The sequence below is a fragment of the Parus major genome, chromosome 18, assembly GCF_001522545.3.
Source record: "Parus major isolate Abel chromosome 18, Parus_major1.1, whole genome shotgun sequence".
Classification (NCBI taxonomy): domain Eukaryota; kingdom Metazoa; phylum Chordata; class Aves; order Passeriformes; family Paridae; genus Parus; species Parus major.
The window spans coordinates 794,913-803,448 of record NC_031786.1 but is presented as its reverse complement, the minus strand read 5'-3'; positions in this window follow the sequence as shown (position 1 = coordinate 803,448).

The window sequence follows — 8,536 nt, the reverse complement described above, 5'->3', positions numbered from 1 at the left end:
CCCCCTGAGCCTCCTCTTCCCAGTTGTTCTGCAGTGCCCCAGCCCCCGATGTGATGGGATGTGCTCTTTTGAGCAAAACTGCCTTAAATATACGGGAGACATAAACGGGGAGACATCAAGGGGCACCTCAGTCAGCAGCACCCATCGGGAACACGACAGGGATTCATGTTCTCGTCTCATCTTGAAAAGGCCACAATAAATACTAGGGCGAAAATCTCTCCTTGCTCTTTTAGTGGAAGAAACACTTTGGCATCAGGGGAAATTCTTCACTGAGGGAGAAAAGGGAGGGAGAAAGGAAAGGTGATGCGGCTTTTGGAAGCAGAAGATTTGGGAGTTTTATCTGTTCTGCACTGAACTAGAAAAGAGGGAGTTTCCGGATGAATCAGAAGCTGTAGTTTAGTTAATGAGTGCATTTGCCATCCTCACATTCCAGGTAGCACACAAGTCAGAAGTCATTTAGACCGTGCGGCAGCCACCGCGTTTGACCCCGGAGGCGACTTGGGCTCAGCACAAATGTAAAGATTTCTGTGTTCCAGCGGCACAGGGGGCACTCAGTGACCCCTCCACACACTGACAAAAATCGGCTGCTTAATGGAGCTGCTTTTCTCACAAAGCCTGAGCGGGGCTGCGCTCAATACGCCGGGGCTGCGATGGATTGGAGGCTTTGCAGGAGCTGTTAATGGAGTTCTCGGAGCAGCCAGCCATCCATCTCAGCATCCCCACAGCGCATCCCTTAGCATCATCTGCCTCCCTCTCCTCGCAGACCGGCCGATTTGCGAGGTGATCGGCCAATGTGTGTTTAACAGCACATGATCGATGGCACCTCGGTAAATATTCACCGCTTTTCTCCTTCTGGAGCTCAGAAATGTTCCCTCAAACACCGTGTGGCTGGTGTGGATCCGCATCGGCTCCGACTCGGAGGCAAAACCTCCCCAAAGCCCCGGGAACAGGAGCTGGGAGCTCCTCTGGCTCCTCCCGGGGCTGGAAAAGCCTCGAGGGCTTTTCCAAGCGGGACCTGGCATTTCCTTTGGCTGATAAGAAATAATTCAGTGTTTTACAGGGGTTTCTCTCGCTGTGCCTTTGGAAACGCCAGAGATTGCCTTGGAATCGGAACCAGCGTCAGAACTGCTTTGGTTTGATGTCTGTGATAAGAGAGGAAACCACCACGAGATTGGGATCCCACCAAAAGAATCCCAGACTGGAGAAATGCAGCCTGGCTCACCCGTGCAGTGTTAAACACTAACGTTGTGTTCTATACAGGAACCCAAAAATCTCTTCCTACATTTGGGAAATGCAATTACCTGTGGAATCAGCAGGAGTGGAGCATTCCCATTCACCAGCTGGAATTTTCCTCATGCCCAGGACACTTCAAACCCAGATTCCTGGTGCAGTGACCCCCTGATCAACATCTGTTTCCCAGGTCCTGGCAGGTCCCGTGGCTCAGGTGTTTTCTGCTGAAATCCAGCGGGTTTGTGCCCAGCCTGGTTCCTGATTCCCGGGGGGCTCAGAGCTGCCATGCCCTGCATCTCCAGCCCAGCCCAGCCCAGCGAGTGCCAGCTGCACACAGCAGCCAGAGCGTCTCCAGCTCCACTCAGTGCCTGGAATCAGCTCCAGGGCCTTTCCAGTTATCCTCAGTCTCCCTGCAGCTCCTGGAGCCTCCACCTTGTGCAGGAATCGATGCCCCCAGCCCTAATGCAGCCTCTCCGCAGAATCTCAGTCCTGAGGGCCCTTTCCCCACTAAAAGCTGCACTCGAGCTCAGGGTCAGCCCTCACAGCAGCAAACACAGGAAATCCCTGTTGCCTTGGAGTGGTTTTCTCCATCCTGGCTTTAAAACCTTCTGCGTTTTAACCCCAAGCCCTCAAACACGAATTGACTCTGGCACATCAGATCCCCCTCCCAGCACCCAGGACCCGAGCTCTGGGCAGCTCTGCCCCTCCAAACCTCACTGTCCCTGCTCCAGCTTCTCCCTGATTGGGAGCCGAGCCCAGCTCAGCTGATCCCTGATCCCTGATCCCTGATCCCTGTCCTGTCCCTGTCCCTGTCCCTGTCCCTGTCCCTGTCCCTGTCCTGTCCCTGTCCCTGATCCCTGATCCCTGATCCCTGATCCCTGTCCTGTCCCTGTCCCTGCCCCTGTCCCTGTCCCTGTCCCTGTCCCTGTCCCTGATCCCTGTCCCTGATCCCTGATCCCTGATCCCTGTCCCTGTCCCTGTCCCTGGCATTCCTGTGCCCCATGTGCACCTGGAACTCCTTCCAGCCCTGTCCTGTCACACATCCATCACCAAGCTGGGCATGGAAGCATTCCCAGAGTCCACAGAAGTGTGTGGGGTTGGTGTGACAGGGCTGGGGTAGGAGGGGTGTACGGGGGTGGCTTTTGTGCCCCATGGGGGAGCCCAGGCTGCAGCAGGGACACCACGGCACAAACTGACCACAGCCCCTGCTCCTCACCCCTCTGTGTCACTGCAGGGCGGGAGGGAGAGGATTCGGGAGTGAAGGTGATGCTGGGGAGAAGGGAGGAGTGAGGGGAAGCTGTTTTAATATTTAGTTTTTATTTCTCATTATCCTGCTCTGATTTGATTGGTAACAAACTCATTTCCCCAAGTCCAGTCTGCATGATGATTGCTGAGGGATTTCTCCCTGCCCTTATCGTGCCCCACAAACCTTTTGCTCCATTTTCTCTCCCCCTCAGCTGAGGACAGAGCGATGGAGAGGCTCTGGGGGCAGCCAGGGCCCAGCCTGTGTCACCCCAGCACGGCACATTAACAGAACACAGCAGAGGGCGTGGGAGAAAAGGAGCAGGAGACTGCAAAATAATAAATAATCATGGAAAAAACTAGGGCACAGCAGTGTCACCAGCTTTTGATGTTTCCTTCTCATCCTGCCCTGCCTCTTCTCCCACGGAAAGGGAACGCTGCAAGGTGGGAAGAAGCTCCAGAGCAGCAGGGACACAGAGCTGTGTCTGTTCAGAAGCACCAGAAGGATTACAGATAAATATTGAAGCTATCAAAGAAGCTTAAGGGATTTAGGAACCCACTCCCCATTATTATCCTCACTGGGGGAGGGGAAGTGATCTCTGCAGCCCTACACCAAACACCAGAACCTGACTCCTGAGCCCCCCCAGCCTGGCTGCAACCCCCCTCATTTCCTGGCCAGGGGGAATGACAAGTGTGGGGTTTGTACCAGCAGAGTCCCCATTTGTCACTCGTGGGTGCTGCAGAGGCCGAGCCCTGGGACACCCCTGGGCAACGCTGCCAGAGCACCCTGAGCCACACAGCACAGCCAGGACTGGGCAGGACTGGGAGCACTGGGCTGGGATCCATCCCAGAGCGGGATCCATCCCAGAGCTGGATCCATCCCAGAGCGGGATCCATCCCAGAGCGGGATCCATCCCAGAGCGGATCCATCCCATCCCGGATCCATCCCAGAGCGGATCCATCCCATACTGGATCCATCCCAGAGCTGGATCCATCCCACACCAGGATCCATCCCAGAGCGGGATCCATCCCAGAGCTGGATCCATCCCACACCAGGATCCATCCCAGAGTGGGATCCATCCCAGAGCGGGATCCATCCCAGAGCGGGATCCATCCCAGAGCTGGATCCATCCCACACCGGGATCCATCCCAGAGCAGGATCCATCCCACTCCGGGATCCATCCCATCCCGGATCCATCCCACACCGGATCCATCCCAGAGCGGGATCCATCCCATCCCGGATCCATCCCACACCAGGATCCATCCCACATCAGGATCCATCCCAGAGCGGATCCATCCCAGAGCTGGATCCATCCCATACCGGATCCATCCCACACCGGGATCCATCCCACATCAGGATCCATCCCAGAGCTGGATCCATCCCATCCCGGATCCATCCCACACCAGGATCCATCCCATCCCGGATCCATCCCACACCGGATCCATCCCATCCCGGATCCATCCCACATCAGGACCCATCCCGGAGCCGGCAGCTCTCTTTGTTTCGCTGCAGGAGGCTCCGGGCAGCGCTGCGGAGAGCAGGAGGGATGGTGTGCAGGAGCTGGCGGCTGCAGTGACGCTCGTGTGTGCAGACAGGGGGGAATTCCTGCACAAATCAATTCCGAGCCGGCGAGGCGGGTGTGGGATGTGGGATGCGGGAGCTGCCTCCATTCAGCTCCGCTGCCGAGGCGTCACAGCAAAGCTCATTAACTAAACATGACCCGGCCCCGCTGCCGGGAAGGAGAAGCTCCGTTCTCGGCGGGGAGGGACGGGATGGAGCTGTGCCATGGCCAAAGGCAGCGCTCCCCCAGCCGGGGCTCCCATCCCCGGCGATCCCTGCTCCTCCGGCATCGCCCTCCTCCCCAAAAACCGGCCCTGGGGGGCTCGGGTTAAAGCTTCACCCCCTGCTCCTCCGGCATCGCCCTCCTCCCCAAAAACCGGCCCCGGGGGGCTCGGGCTAAAGCTTCACCCCCTGCTCCTCCGGCATCTCCCTCTTCCCCAAAAACCGGCCCTGGGGGGCTCGGGTTAAAGCTTCACCCCTGCTCAAAGAGCACCTCGGGGGGCAGGAGGGCGGCGGGACCCGGCTCAGCCCATCCCCAGCTCCCTCCTGCCCCGGTTCAGGGACCCTCACACCAGCCCCAGGCCCCCCAGCAGCTCTCCCTGCAGTTTCGGCTAATGCCAGCTCACTGCTCCAGCAGCCGGAATGGTTTCTCTGCCACACTTTTAAGGGGATGCTGCAGTTTGAAACCACAAATTAAATTTTTAATGAAACTTCATAACTGTTGTACCCAAATGTAATGTAATATTGATAGGAACTGTGCATCCAGCTAGCATGAGACTGCCCTAGAAAGCTTTTTAGGATGTTATGCAATATAGAGCTAAATTAATTATTTGTAATGAAAGGATCTGTGTCCCTACAGCATCACAGAGACCTACTGGTACAGAGACCACACTCCCCAGTCTCGCTGAGTGTAAATGTCAGGCAATTTGGGAGGAAACTGCCTTGTGTGAAGGGAACAACGAAAGCAAGGGAAGGGGAAAAGGGAAGAGAGTGAATGTGTGAGAGAGGGAGAGAGAGAGAGGGAGAGAAAAGGAGAGGGAGAGATCTGCAAAGAAAGACTGCAGCAAAATGCAGCAAAACTCCCAACTCTGTCCAGAGTGTGTCTGTCACAGAAGGGAATACTCCATCTCACACACGGAGTGAGCACTGCCTGTGCCCGTACCTGAGCTGCTCTAGTGACAGCTGTGCCCTTTAGAAGGCACCAAAATAAATCCATTTTGCATATACAGCATTCTGAACAGAGCCACGGAGCAGCTGGGGGCTGCTTCCCTGGGCCTGGCCCAGCTGCAGAAGGAAAAGGCTTTGGAGATGGTCTTGTCCCCCCAGATGTGGGCTCTGCACAGGCAGTGGTGCTGTGACCAGAGACCCCATCCTTGCTGCAGTTTCCCTAAGAACAAGTATTTCTATTTTAAAACAGACAAAACCGCCCCTGCCCTGTCCTGCCTTGAGCCTGCTGGGGATGGGGGTGTGTGGCTGGAGGGGACAATCCCTCAGGAGCCTCAGTGGCAGCAGGGGCACAGCCAGCAGCTGCACACACAAAGGCAGCTGAGCTGCTGGAAGTGTGGCCATTGCTGTTTCCCATTTAAAGCTGCCTTCATCCCATAATGGATCGCATCGTTCCCACCGCAGCGGAGTCAGCATCACCCCACAGGAGATGCTTTATGTTCAGCAGGCTGCACAAGCAGGAGAGAAAGCTTCCACTCCCTGCTCCCTGGGGCTCCAGCTCCTGGGATTAGAGAGATTTGTCCACTTTAAAAAACCGTCCTCTCTGCATCGGTGACTCTGCTGCTCCCGCACTGAGGTTAGCGTGGAGCCTGCCACCCCTCACCCCTGCACGGGCAGAGCCCACAGTGCCAGGAGCACCCTGGGCTGTCCAAAACCATCCTCCTCCATCACCAACACAAATGTGCCTGCTGGCTCCTGCTCAAGGCTAAATCATCTGCGAGGGTCCTCGAGAGCTGCGCTCAGCTCTTTCCAGCTCCAGGGCCATAAATCAGCTGCTACCGAGCGCTGGGGAAGAGGCAAGGGAAGAGTTAAAAACAGGGGCTCCATTACTCCATTCCAGCCACACAGCTCCTAAATCTACAGAAGCAATAACAGATCCTAGTGCATGATTCAGTGATTCTGGGAAAGCTGAAATCTCCATCAATGTTTTCCGGTTCTTTCTTTGCGTTAGGAGCCACGGGGGTTATTTTGCTTATCTCTTGTAGCACAGCTTTGTTGTTTTTTCCCATCCAGGCGTTTCCTGGTCTCCATCACCATAGTATCCGAGTGCTTATTTTATTGCATTTGTCACCTTGGTCTCATCTCCGCATAATGTGCTGTGGATGACAAAAGATTGTGAGGGAAATCGGTTCAGTGACACGCTCAGCTCTGTCAATACCGTGCAGATGTGAGCAGGAGAGGGACCCGACTCCGCTGCCTCTCACACTGCCTTACACTGGTGGCGTTCTATCGCCTGCAGGAACATTATTTTTGGGTTGTGTTCCTGCCTGTGGCAGAAGGATTAGACCTGCAGTCTTGTCAGCTTTTCCTCTCGCCAAAAAGCCCCAAAGCCAAGCACAGAAAGGAGACTGCTCTGCCCAGTAAAGCCCACGGGGGCTGTCCCCTCCTCATCCCCCTCGTGCCCTGCTCCTGCAGCACTGGAACCCTGCTCAGCACTGAGAGCCAACAGCAGGGACAGGAACCAGGGAGACAAAGCCAGAAGAGCCTGCTGGAAATGCAGATTTTCCCCCAAAATTTCCTGCAGCAAAGCACAGCACCCCAGAGGGGAGCAGTGCCAGAGGTGTGGGCAGCACCACAGGTGGCTCAGAGCTGCCCAGGCAGCGAGACCCAGGAGCCTCAGGAAGGCTCCAAAGGACACCCAGGTCTCTTCAGCCCCCCCGAGCACCAGGACAGGTTGGGTGGACGGTGCTGAAAGCACTACAGGATGCCCCTGAAGGTGCCCCAGAGGTGCTGAGCACCCTGGCACAGCTCCTGACCCCTCTGCCAGCACTGCCCTGGGTTCCCTGGGCTGGCATAAATGGGCAGCAGAACATCAGAGCCTGCTGACACCCCCAGCCCCTGGGTCTGGCCATGAAATGCTGCTTTAACTGCACCAGAGCAGAGAGAGGCAGCTGAGCTGCCTTTGAGGAGGAAACACCCCATGCCACGGCAGTGTGTCACAAACCTCCCGGGCTGGGTAAAAACCTGCTCCAGGAAAGGCATCAAACCAGTCACAGGAACCGCTGAGAGCAGCTCAGGGAGCTCCAGCCCCAGCCAGGGCTCCTCGGGCCTGCTCCAGGCAGATCAAAGGGGAAAGGACCATGGAACCGTTGTGTTTTATCTTTTGCAGATCCATGAACTGAAAGCCTTTGTATTTTACTGACCCACTTCCCTAATCAAAATTAATTGCTTCATATTTCACAGGATAACTTGGCATTATGCAAATACCCCAGCCATATGTGCTGCTGCAGTGCCGAGCTGGGCTGAGGGGCCACAGTCCCCCCTTCCCCTGCCAGGCTCTGCAGCTCCGGAGCCTCCTGCCACAACATCCTGCCCCAGGGAGGGGACAAGAACAAAGTCACCAGGCTGGAGAGGCCCAGGGAGCTGGGACAGGTCCGTTTGTGCTCAGGTGTGCTGGCCAAGGGCACAAGGGCAGGGCTTGGGGGACAAGGGCAGGGGACGCTGCTGGGTTGCTGCTCCGGGGCTGCAGGAAAATCGGCCTTGCCTGAAGTGCTGAAGATGAGAAAAGTGACAGCTCCAACAGCCGCGAGCTCTTCCCACCAAGGACAGAGCCAGACGTTACCTGCAGGGTTCTTCCTCTGATCATTAAAGAAGCAAAGCAGCAACTGCTCCCCTGCACCCGGAGCGGGGCTGGGCCCCGGCACCGCTGGGAGCAGGACTGGGGCCGGTCTGGGCTCCCCCCGGGCCCGGCAGCCCCACAGCTCCTCCTGTCCCCGGAGCCCGGGGCTCCCGCTGCGGCTTCCCCTGCTCCGGGCGGCCCCGACCCACGGGCTGCTCCTGCCCCGCACCCGGGAACCGGCGGGCACAGCCCGGGACACCGACACCGGCACCGGGGACACCCGCGGCCCGGCACCGGCACCGGCACCGACACCGACACCGACACCGACACCGACACCGACACCGACACCGGGGGCACCCGCGGCCCGGCACCGGCACCGGCACCGGCACCGACACCGACACCGACACCCGGGGGGGCACCCGCGGCCCGGCACCGGCAACCCCGCGCACCCCGCACACACCTGTACATGCACATCTGCACACACCTGTACATGCACATCTGCACATCTGCACACACCTGTACATGCACATCTGCACACACGCACACCCCGCACACTCATCCCCCGCACATCCCTGCAGCTCCTCCCTGCACAGTCTCCTCTGCCCACGGACACACGGACACACGGACACACAGACACACGGACACACGGACACACAGACACACGGACACACACGGACACACGGACACACACAGACACACAGACACACGGACACACGGAC